Source organism: Ictidomys tridecemlineatus, chromosome 13 (assembly GCF_052094955.1).
Source record: "Ictidomys tridecemlineatus isolate mIctTri1 chromosome 13, mIctTri1.hap1, whole genome shotgun sequence".
Classification (NCBI taxonomy): domain Eukaryota; kingdom Metazoa; phylum Chordata; class Mammalia; order Rodentia; family Sciuridae; genus Ictidomys; species Ictidomys tridecemlineatus.
The window spans coordinates 30,449,912-30,461,929 of record NC_135489.1 but is presented as its reverse complement, the minus strand read 5'-3'; the positions used below and the strand labels follow the sequence as shown (position 1 = coordinate 30,461,929).

Here is a 12,018-nt window from a genome sequence, read left to right as displayed (position 1 = left end):
TATGTGTGTTCTTAGAAAGTCCCTAGTTGAAGACCTTTCCAAAGAAGAAGAAGGAGTTATCTGAGATAGCAGGGTGCTTCCTTGTGACTGGAGCCTTGTGTCTAAGTGGGTAAAACTGGATAAGGTACACCTACTACAGAAGATTCTTTTAACTGTATTAATAAGAGACTTCCACAGGAGTCTTTCTTTCCTACATGAGACATTATTAATTACTATTCTCTTCTACTTTCTTTGTCAATTTTATATAAATAAACTGAGTTCTTCCCTTCTATGATTTACATCAAAGATTCTCAGGTCTGAACTATCCTTTCAAGTTCTTCTTTGCTCATTGAAATTGTATCTCCCCCTTCATGTCCTGTTCCTACCTTGGTATAACATCTTTCCTGGTCTTCCCACCCCAAAAGGTCAATCTTTCCCCTTACAGTTGAGAGCTAGTTATGAAAAGCCTCCTGTTGGTGAGACAGAAATGTGTTAAGCAGATGAAGGTCACACCCTTCAGTAGTTTCTACATTTGGCTTTCACATTTCTACCATTGACCACAAAGTCCTAGATGGCCAGACAGCTTGTGACCAGTAACTCCGTTGGAGCCTGAAAGTATATACTGGAACCCTGAGGCAAAGCTGCATGTGATCAACACCCGTGATTGGACAGGGGGATGCATGAACACCAATGGTCCTAATGTGATGGCCTCAAAGACCTGTTGTTTTTTAAAAATCTCTAGCCTATGGTCTACAGGATCGACTCTTTCCCTTTAACATTATCAAATAAGACGTTAGACAATAGATACCCAGGGGCAACCTTCCTTGGGAACCTTCCCCCTATAAGAGCTTTAATTCCTTCTATTAGTTTAATAAATTCTGTTACTTAGCTCCCACCTTTCATGACTGTGGATCTCATTCTTCAAATCTATAAGACAAAGAACCAAAGATTCTTTTGTCTCATTGGTTTATTTTTTCCACCAAACTTTGTATAATGTGTTTATTAGTAGAATTTTATCATTCATAATGTCTACTACACTATGTTCATTTCCTCTGCATATATGTACACTCATTTTTCTAGAAAGACGTAAGGTCTATGGGAACAAGAACAATTATTTAAGATTTTCTGAAGCAATCCAGCTGAGAACAATTAGTTCTTATAAGGTTAATTTGCTGATACTTCTACTAAAGTACTTGAGCCCAAATACAGCAGCCTAAAGCAAGCCACCCCACCACAAAGGTGGTAAAACATACATGTTCATAAAAGAAATATTTCTTTGGGCCCAAATCTCCAACTGTAAGGTCAGTAATGATGTCCTAGATAGACATATTTTGGTACCTGCCTGGCCTGTAACAATGCCTCAGGAGAAATTCAGTCCCATCTCTATAAATGGACTAGCCTAAAGCTGGTTCATTTCATATCAAGTGATTCATCCCTATTCACCAACCCCTTAAGTTATGGACAGTTGATTGTCCTTGGGTGAGAACAGGACCATAGAGCAGCCAGTGTCTGAGCTTACCAGCCATCAATGGGAAAATCTCCAAATTGAGGTTTAGAGTCTCCTTCTCAGAAGCTGTTGGAGAGAAAAATCAGGCAATTAACAGGGAGGGCTAAAACTGAAAGTTTGCCCAGAGAGAATCTATAAAGTAAAATAGGAACCATGTAAAGTTGTGAGCAAGCTGAAGTTATAAAGAAGCAGAAACTGAGACAGCAGATGTTATAAAGGAGAGATCAGTCGATAGTAACAGAGGAACAGAGCTATCATACAGGAAGGACCTACATCATATTAAGGGCAAAGTGATAACATGGCAAGCTGAAAACTGCTAGCAAATTTCTGTGACTATCTTCAAGCTCTAAACTCAGAGAGGTGCTGCCCAGCATGGATCTTACTGGATATGTGTGAAATTGCCTAACCCTTTGAGCCCCAAAAGGATCCTTAAAATGGCAAAGCTTCCCATACCACTCTTGAAAGAGGGTGTCATTTGTTATCTTTTTAACTTGATTCAGATTCCTGCAAAACACACACACACACACACACACACACACTGGTGTTCCCAGATGTCTGTTTTTTTTTTTCCTTTGTACCCTTTCTTCTAGGGCTATTGTTTTCTATGCTATGTATTCAAGAAATTTCCCATAGAAAAAAAATCTGAAACTCTTTATGCTGAAGTATAAATGGCTTAAAAAAAAAAAAAAAGCTCCAACTATTGGAATTTTAACAAAGCACTAAAAGATCAAAGTGTTAACAGTGGAGTAGCAGATTCACCCAGGTATCATGTTGGGTTGACAGTGGGAGAAACATTCCTGTACCTGAGGTTTAATAGAGAATGCTCTTGGGACCAGCATTTTTGCAAGAGATGGGAAGGAAGCAGGTTCAGGCAGAGGGAGAAACTGATCCTTAATAAAATCTCAATGCAAGCCTCAGCCCAACCTCTGGGAGTTCTGAAAATGGAATGGCCCTCCAGGGTTGATTTGAGGGGCATTTTGATATCCCCCAGTCAGGATGCAAGACTACTGAGGAGGGGGATGTGAAGGTGTCTCCAAAGGGGTTTACAGCTGAATACTATCTTCTAACAGCTCTCTCACCAAATAGGGTAAGCAATCCTTTCTTGTGGAAGGGAGATCTAAGCATGATAACACCTACCATATTAGGGAAGTGAGCAAGTAGGTAGGAAAGGCTTTTATGGAGAGGGCTAGCAGATACCCCCAGCTCCTAGGGCAGGTAGGAAAGGCTTTTATGGGGAGGGCTAAGAGATACCCCCAGCTCCTAGGACCCAGACATAAGCAGAGAAAACAGAAAAGGTCACTGTGGTACTTAAAGAAGTTCTTGATCTTGAGCAGGACCCTGCCTTTGGTTTCATGAACTTCATCAGCAGTATATGTTTTCATTTTCCTTCAAAGGAAGTTATTTGTTATTAGTAAATGAATCACAAAACTAATCTTTCTTGAAGGAAATCAAAAGAAGGAGTCCTTAATTTCAGGAATGAAATTTTGTTTTAATTCTCCTTTGATGTCTAGATTTTAGCTTGTCTTTTCTGACCTTGTTAGGCAAATTCTACCACCGTGTAGTGCAGGTTAGGAGACAGAGGGCCTGGCCTTCTCCAAACAGCATTTGCTCACCCCACAAAACTTATCTGGTGCTTCCAAGGAACAAATGGCTTTTGCTGGGCTCTTCAATAATATGATTTGCATGCTTGAAATGAGATCGCCAAAGTAATTGTAGAATATTGCTTGCCATTACCGTCATTAAAAACAGGCAGATGTAGGAGCACTCCCAGGGAAAATCTTCCTGCTGGGTTTTCATGGAGATAAGTGCACAAAATCCACTTTTGAAAAGATGTTGAATGGAATGAATTTGCCATTCACTGGCTGTCTGATGATGATTTGCTTGTTAATTGGAAGTTTAGGCTTTAGAGAAGCCTTAACAAATTTGATTGCTAAATTCAGGAGGTTTACTCCCTCTTTGCAAGCCATATTCAGAGGCATAAATCCTACTTTGTGCACGTATGTCTATGTACTCATTTAGAATCTCTGCGAAAAGAAACCAATCCCTAACCCTTTTGTCAGTGTCACTTTCTGGAGTGACTTTACTGACAAACAAGGACAAAGCATTTTGTCCCTTTCTAAGAGTCTCTAGGGCTGGGAGGCAAGGGGACAGAGTCATGAGCTAAGCTGAGATAAAAGGTCATCTCAACACATGCATCTGATGATTGTCCCACACTCCAGTGCTAACAACTGCTTGGTTAGACCTCACTTGTGGGTACCACTTCATTTCCATTGCAAATCAGTTTCATGCTAATAAACTCAAGTAAAACTTAAAAACAAAAACAATCAAATAACAACAGCCACAACAACAAAAACCCAGAGCATTTGTTTGGAAATCCTGCTGGTTTTCTTCTCTGTTCAGACAGTGCTGAGCATCCTCTGATCTAAGCTGTGCCAACTAGCTGTCAAGGTTAGCAGCCTCCTGAGAAGGGTCTTACTTTATTTTTAATGACCACATTTGCAAATCTACAAAATGACTTTATTCATCCCTGTCATTATCTATCCTGATTTCTTTCCTCTAAGCCAGCCAAGGAGAATGACAACTGCCATGTGGAGCTACTTGAGTGGTTATGTAAACAATACAGACAAGAGCTCCTATAGGGTGTCATGTAGCATTTTGCAGATCTAAGAGTTCAAGGAAAGAGTGGCTAGGCAACCCTTTCTTCTGTACTATTCCTAGGGATTTCATAGTGTGTGCATAGACTAATAGACTTGTTTTGAACATTATTTATATAGTAAATGGTATTGGCATGGAATTATATATGATATAAATATACATTGAGATAAATTTCAAGAAGAGTCCTGCAAATAGTAACAGTGCTTTAAACAGTGAGTAAATTGAAAGGACTCATATCCCTGAGTCTTCTGAGTCTCTTTGTCATCCCAAACATCTCAGCACATCCAGGAATCCCAAACCTGCAAAATCTAGGAGGATTAAAGCTCACTCTTCCAGGATTTTAAAACACCAGCCTCAGGCACTACTTCAGCTTAGTTGACACCACTGAGGTTTCACTGATTGATTTAAAAATCTTTGTTAAATGTCTTCTATGTGCCAAGGTCTTTTTAGATGCTTGGGACATAATGGTGAGGATGGCCTTTTGTTTCTTGGAAGTGGCAGAGATGAAATGCAGCTGAATAACTACAGAGGGAAAGAGTAATCAGAGCATCCAGCTAGTCTAAAAGGTCTAGGTGAAGTATCCTGGAGAATGTATCTATTAATTGAGTAGCTTAGAGAATAATTGGGTGTGAGTTGAGGAGAAGAAGGGAAGGATGATTTTGGAAGAGAAACATTGTGTACAGAGGCTCATGAGCAAGAAAGGCTTAGCACATTTAAGATTGGGTGACATTTAGCAGAGCTGTCTTATGGCATGAGCTTGGAGAAATAGTGGTGCTAACAATGGGGGCAAAGCTGGGTTTGGGTAGGTAACAGGCTGGTTCATGAAAGATGCTGCATCACTGGCTCTTGGCACAGTGATTGCTCAATAAATATGTGCTGAACTAATGCATGCATGGATGAATGAAATATGGGGACATATACAAATTCCTGGCAATATTAGGTGAACCAGAAAGGAAGGTCTGCTTTGCTCAGAGTTTAAGATTACCAATTTCCTCATATACTATTCCCATAACCCTAAAAAAGGACCAAATCAAAACCTGTGAGGCAAAACTTGTATTTACACTAGAGATCTCAGTGGAAATCAGACGTCAAACTGCACAGTGAAGCTTTGCTGAGACCACAGAGATAACGCCTTAGGGAAAGGAGTTCTCAGTCTTTGCCTCTCGCTTGCCTTTTGCACATTCTGGAATGCAACTCTGCCCAATGACAATCAGGATACTTGCTCAGGGATGAGTGAACACATCATTTCTGGTTACCATGTGGGAAGCGCGAAGAGATAAACACTGTATCTAATTATCTGTAGGAATTAAGTGAATTTTCAAAAATAGTTTTTTAAAGGAAAATACCAGAGAAGACACAAGCATGGAGAAAGATGAGAGACAAAGGAAAAGATTTATTTTCTTCTTCCACCTACTTCTCTTTATACCTCTTAACTGACCCTGTCTCACTCTCCAGCTGTCTGAATCATGCTAGCCTTAATGCAAGGAATCGAATAAGCTCTGAAGTCCCAGGCACACCCCAGAGGCACAGGAATACATCCTGTCACGGATGCACACTACTGCTTGACTTGGGTATGAAATGATAAATCATTGATGTAGTCTGATATGAAAATAATGCTAACGAGACCCATAGCTAGCAAAGCAGTGACTCCAGAGGAGCAGGGTTCAGGGGACAAGTCTCATACCACTTGAAAGCAAAGCCAGCTTCTATCCCATTAAAATAATTGAGTTTGGGCATAATATTTAATTTATTTTTAATTTCAAAGTGTAGAAAAGAAGTATATGAGATTTTTATGTTTATCAAAGAGAAGCAGGCACAGTCTTAGAAAGACTAAAACCACACACAAACCATACAACAGAGTCTGGGACTGTCTGTTTCTTTTCATAGAAGTTTTTTTTTTTCATATTCCATGGAAGTTTTTAAATAGATATCAATGGCTTCCCACACAACACACACACATACACTCACATGCACACACATACACATACACACTGCACAATAACACCACTTACTTAGGTAATATTTGCTCCATATAATGTTAAGAAATAGTCTTGCAATTCCTTGAATTCTATATGAGTAGCTGTTCTCCTGCATCCTATGTACCTAGAGTAAAACAGAGAGTGTTTTTGTTCACCATGCTTGAAGGGAATTAAACAGAGCAAGCAGAGCTAGCAAAGAGTTACAAAGTTTTATCCAAGGTCAGCTTTGCCTGTTAGTGGCAGAATTGGAAATAAAAACCAGGACTCCCCTTCTTCTTCCTGTCCTGTGCCCATTGGACCAAACTGCTCTCAATCAATAGGCAGCCAGTTATGACGGATTCACATTCTACCCAGTGTCAATAAAAACAAAAATCAAGTTTTAATCAAAACACATAACCAAGATCTACATTTCTCTTGGTCTCAATAAATCTTCCCCAAAGGAAGCGGGCTAAAATTCTTTACATTTAAAAAATGAGCTCCGCTGGGACTCCAAATTCCAGTTCGATTTTTGAGCCGAGGCATTTTTTTTCTTTATCATGCACTTGGTGCTGTAGTGTGATAAGAGCCCCATGCAGACCATAAAACTAATTTATCATCTGTAAGGTGTACAAAGAAAATGGTAGCTGCCTACTTGTCTGCTTGACATATGAGGTCATTTTTGCCGCTAGCTTTCTAATACTGAGCAATTTTATCAGCTATTTATATACATTAATTGTGGGTACCCATATGCTCAATGTTGTATTTAATAATGCATTGCACTGAATATGCATTCCTTAAGTTTTAGCATGCAGTGAGCATCTTGCATTTAACTATTTGGTTTGCCTATTAAAGGCCATTATTCAGCTATGCCATGTTACCTTCTCTTTCAACTGAATTTATGTTTCTTTAAATCTGGTTCACCCTACTGAAACCCATTGAAGTGGACAAGGCCACCTCACATGTCCCAAGGGCTCCAAGCAAAAGCAAGCAGAGGAAGTGCCATGGTCCACTTAATAATACTCAAGCAAAAGGATTATTTGATGAATCCCTTTCCCCAAAGGACAGCAGCATATTCACGCTTCACAGTGTAAATATAAATACAGTTCTCAGGCAACAGAGACACGGGATGCTAGATAAAGTGTGAAAACTACCGCAGCAAACAGCCATGCCACAGTGATTTCTTAACTAGCAAGGGGAATCAGTTCAAATATTCAAAGCAACCCCAACCCCCTACTCCTCAAACTGTCCTTAGTTTTGTTCCCCAGAAAAGAAAAACAAGTCCAGGCTCTGCAAGATCCTGGGCTGACAGGTTACACTACCCTTTCCTCTATTCTTTGAATACCCACTTCCTGATAAAGACCAGACCATCAACCACCTCAGGAGACATCCCCGACAAGCTCACATGTCACCAGTGTTAACATTTGCATCATAAAATTAACTGCTGTGGGACCAGATTTTAAATGGTCCTGATCAAAGACAATTTCTATGGGTATCATCATTTATAAAGTATTATCCCTTGAATTTCTTTGCTCAGAATAATCTTTCAGAAGAGCTTTTGTTACCCAGAAGAACAAAGAAAAGACATAGTTTTGATCATGGGAAGAGTGGGGTGGGGACCAAAGAAACCAGGCCCAGGTAAAATGTAGCTGATATGAACCTAAATATGGGCAAAGCCATCCCAGGGGCCCAGCTGGTGAGCTCAGCATATGACAAAGGGAAAAGAAGGTGCTGAGCTTGTCATCGGGGCAGAAAGATAATTGCACTTGTTCTCTTGCCCCAGTCTGTGATCTGTGTAGTTTGCATCACATAATCCAGCATTGAACTGTTACCCTTCTAAAACTGGATAACAGAAAATGAATAACAATGTGGGTCCCCCAAATCCCCTTCCTTGAATTCTATTGCAAGGTGTACATCCTGATTGTTTGCCTGATACATCTGTTATATGAACGGAGGCATCCACATATCAATTATAAAAACCCATTTTTCTTCTGTAGAACTCTGCACTTATAGCTTTCCTGCAGGAAAACAAAATAAAAGAGCAGGCTAGGATGGACCCTCCTTTGGAGCCTTCCGATTATCAAGCCACCAAGCAGGACTGTGTGAGTTTGCTCAGCCTTTCAATGCTAAACTTTTTGCTTGACTTTAATAATTAATTAAAGTTCTTTTGGCTAAGCCCTGGCACTTATTTCAGGAAGGTCTGCATCAAAAAAACAATCTGTGTGATTGTTCCTAATTCTTTCAATGTCCCCTGTTCCCATCCCAGCTTTTATCACATAACCTTCTATCTGAAATCCTTCTTACTCCTCAAGGAAACAGCCTAGGGTCCAATGCCAGCTCAGACATTTGCCCAGCCCTATGAAGGGCTTGCTCTTCATTCTGGTTAAATAGCCCTGAATATCCAGACATGTCTGGATTTGCACATAGAAAATAGACATACCCTCTTTATAAATATTGTCTAGAACTGAGACTTACTCTTGTTCTTTCAGGACAATCTGAAACACTCCAGGACTAGAACATTTGAGCAACTTTTCCCCACAATTATCTAAAGTTGGAAGATCCTATCCTTGCTACCTACTCATTGTGTTAAAACCATTGACAAATTTATCATTTTTTTTCCTATATTATAGGTGTACATGATATGTTTTTAAGACCAATGCTGAGTCATTCTGTAGCCTGGTCAAGATGCACATCAGGGAAGTAGATGGTTGGGGAAAAAATTCCCATCAATAACCTTAGGAGCTTCATCATTAAAAAATTTTAAACACTTTCTTTTGTTTCAAGTTATATCTGCTTCCTTTGTTATTTTTGTGTTCTTTTCCTTATTCCTACACCTTTGTATAATTTTAGACCTGCACTTTATTTTTCATACATTTTTATAACTATGAAATGCAAAACTTGGTAATTAGGCTAATGAAATCATTGAGGTCAGGGGAATGCGATGGATCACCCAGAAGCCTTTACAAAATGAGAAGAGAAAGAATTCAGGAGTATAGTCAGAAAACCCAAGAGGTTAATCAGACAGAAAGAACTCAGGGGGCACAGTTTTCAAGGAGCTAAACAAGGAATATTCTATCACATAAAAGAGGATTCTGGTCTCAAATGCAACTGATGGGGTCAGGCAAAGTGTCCCCTAAGTTTAAAAAGAGAAAGATCCTTGATGAACTTTACAAGATGATCTGCAGTCAGTGGTGACAATGACACCCAGGTGACAAAGGGTTAAGAAGAAAATTGGGAGGTGACCTTAGTGACTGAGGATAAAGACTCTCAAGAATGTTGATTACAGTGAAAAGGAGGAATAAGAGACTGAAAAAAAAACAGTTTTAATAAGAGGAGAACATTTTTTAGAAGATAAGGAAGATATGGAGTATCAAGAAGCCCTGAATTGCCAAAACAATCTAAATAAAAACAAAAACAAAGCTGCAAGTCTCTTACTTCCCTATTTCAAAACTTACTATAATGCTAACGTTAATCGAAACAGTGTAGCACTGGAATAAAGTTAGCTATGTAAACCAACAGAATAGAAGGAAGAGCTCAGAATTAAATCCTTTCCTATGTGGTCAAATAATTTGTGACAAAGTTGCCAAGACCATTCACTCGGAAAGGACAGTCTCTTTAACAAATGGTGGCAGGAAAGCTGGATATTCACACGCAATAGAATTAACTTGGGCCCTTCTCTAACACCTATATAGAAGTTAATTAAAAACAGATCGAGGCATGGGGATATAGTAGAGTGCTTGCCTCTCATGCACAAGGCCCTGGGTTCAATACCCAGCATCAAAAAAAAAAAAAAAAAAAAAGACCTAAATGTAAGAGGTAAAACTATAAAATTCATACAGGGGAAAACACAAGGAAAATTCTTCCCCAAACTGGAACTGGCGTTGATTTTTTAAGCATGACACCAAAAGCACAGGAAAGGTGAGAACCAGGGTGCTGCAGCCACAGCTGTAGCAGTACAGAGAAGCAATTTGGAGATCATCAGGTGCCCTGTGGAGGCAAGGGGCCGACCTGAGGAGACCACTAGGAAGTTTTCATTTACAAGCTGGAGAAAGAGTATAACTGGCTGACCTGGCCCTCTGACCTAGACAGCTTTTCATTGTTCTCTGGAAAGTTAAACACTCTTAACAAAATCCTTAAGCATAAGAAAACACCTGTGTTCCACAACCAGGTCATTTATTCCTCTGGTGTTGTCCCCAGACCCAAGATGAAATTCTCATGTAGCAGATGAAGGAAGGACAAGTACCTGTTTTTAGCCATGAGACAGTCCCTGGCCATCTGAGAACCAACTTGACCCTAAGGTCAAAGAGCAGGAGAAGCAAGTAGCAGTGGACACTGTCCACATTGGTGTTGATGGAGCTCAGCAGCAGATTCCAAGCTTGAATAAAATGCACTCAAACCTCTGGAGAAAATCAGCAAGGATGAGTGAGAATCATAAAATGAAGGTCTCTGGCCAAACAAGCAGCCCTTTAACCCTGAAGACAGCAATAACTTGGTGGCAGCTGTTGCCTTTGGGAAGGGGCTAATTAGAGACCATCAGGCAGCAGTGATCCTGGTCAATCAGAAGCTGGGACAATCCTTGCAAGAGCATCAGGACCACAGCTAGTAGAGAAGGCAAAATCTACAAGCCAGCAGTGGCCATGCCCATGGGATACAAGTGTCTCAAGCAGGTCAACCATGGAATATGATAAGTAGAAAAAAAAAAAAAAAAACATCAAGTCAGCTTCAATGTATCCCTACCAGTGTTGAGCATGGACAGCAGCCACTACTATCAAGGGGGTCTTTGCAGAGTTTGACAGCATATTACCTTTTATTCAAGGCTCACCTAGATGGGTACAATTAAAAAATAAATTAATTAATTAAGCATGGGCTTTCATCAACAGACAAATCTCTGCTGGTGACTATATGACTTTGGGCAGTGGACCTAAGTTTTCTCATTTGTAAATGATGATAATACCTACCTCAAGGTTTTATGAGAATTCAAATGAGAAAATGACTATACAACACTTAGTACATGGTGTATGAAATAATGGGTATTCAATAAATTATGGTTTCTAGAGCCCCCCTCAAAAAAAATGGTGCAGCCACTGTGGAAAACAATATGGCAGTTCCTAAAAAAAAAAAAAAAAAACAATAGTATGCATAGGATTACTAGATGACCCAGCAATTTCAATTCTGGTGGTATACACTCAGAAAAATTAGAAGCAAGGATCCACAAAGACATTTGTACATTTAACATTTATACCAGTATTACTCATAATAGTTGAAAGGTGGAAACAAACCAAGTGTTCACCCATGAGTGAATGGTTAAATAAAATATAGTATGCACATTCAGTAGATCATTATTGGCCTAAAAAAGCACAATTCTGACACAGGCTACAACATGTATGAATCTTGAAGATGCAAAGAAAGGTGAAATAAATCAAACACAAAAGGATACATATGGTACAATTCCATTAAAAGGAGGTATTAAAGTCATCAAATTCGTAGACAGAAAGTATTATGGTGGTAACCAGGCTCTGGGGAGAGAAGAAAATGGGTTTAGGTACTATTAATGAGTACAGACTTTTGTTTCGTTCGGGAAGATAAAAACTCTCAAGATGGATGTTGGAGATTGCTGTACTACAGTGTGAATGCACTTTTTAATGCCACGGGCATATACATTTAAAAAATGGATAAACAGTAAGTTTAAGTGCATATTTAACCACGAGTTTTTAAAGCTGAGGGAGATTATCTAAAAAGAAATTCACTGCTACGAATCCATACAAAGCATGTAGGTAAAAACAATACTTATTTATCACATGAACATTGCATGACTTCCTTATGATTAGCAGACGCTAAGAATCCCCTTTTTTCAGACAAAAATACTGAACTGGAGAGAGGCTAAGAGACTTGTCCACAGCCTAACGTGGTTTGTGATTCCTG

The 12,018-nt window shown here is 39.5% G+C and overlaps 1 long non-coding RNA gene and 1 pseudogene across 1 annotated transcript in view; one reads left to right on the top strand and one right to left on the bottom strand.

The window, feature by feature from the left end:
- LOC120885784 (uncharacterized) overlaps positions 1 to 12,018 on the bottom strand; it is a 110,541-nt gene that overhangs the window by 23,561 nt on the left and 74,962 nt on the right. Inside the window, exons 3-4 of the long non-coding RNA XR_013430056.1 lie at positions 6,154 to 6,244; positions 1,499 to 1,552 (exon numbers count right to left, since the gene is read on the bottom strand). This is a non-coding gene — a long non-coding RNA (uncharacterized LOC120885784). The remainder of the gene's footprint in view (positions 1 to 1,498; positions 1,553 to 6,153; positions 6,245 to 12,018) is intronic.
- Positions 8,148 to 10,842, top strand: LOC101977827 (mediator of RNA polymerase II transcription subunit 8 pseudogene; annotated as a pseudogene).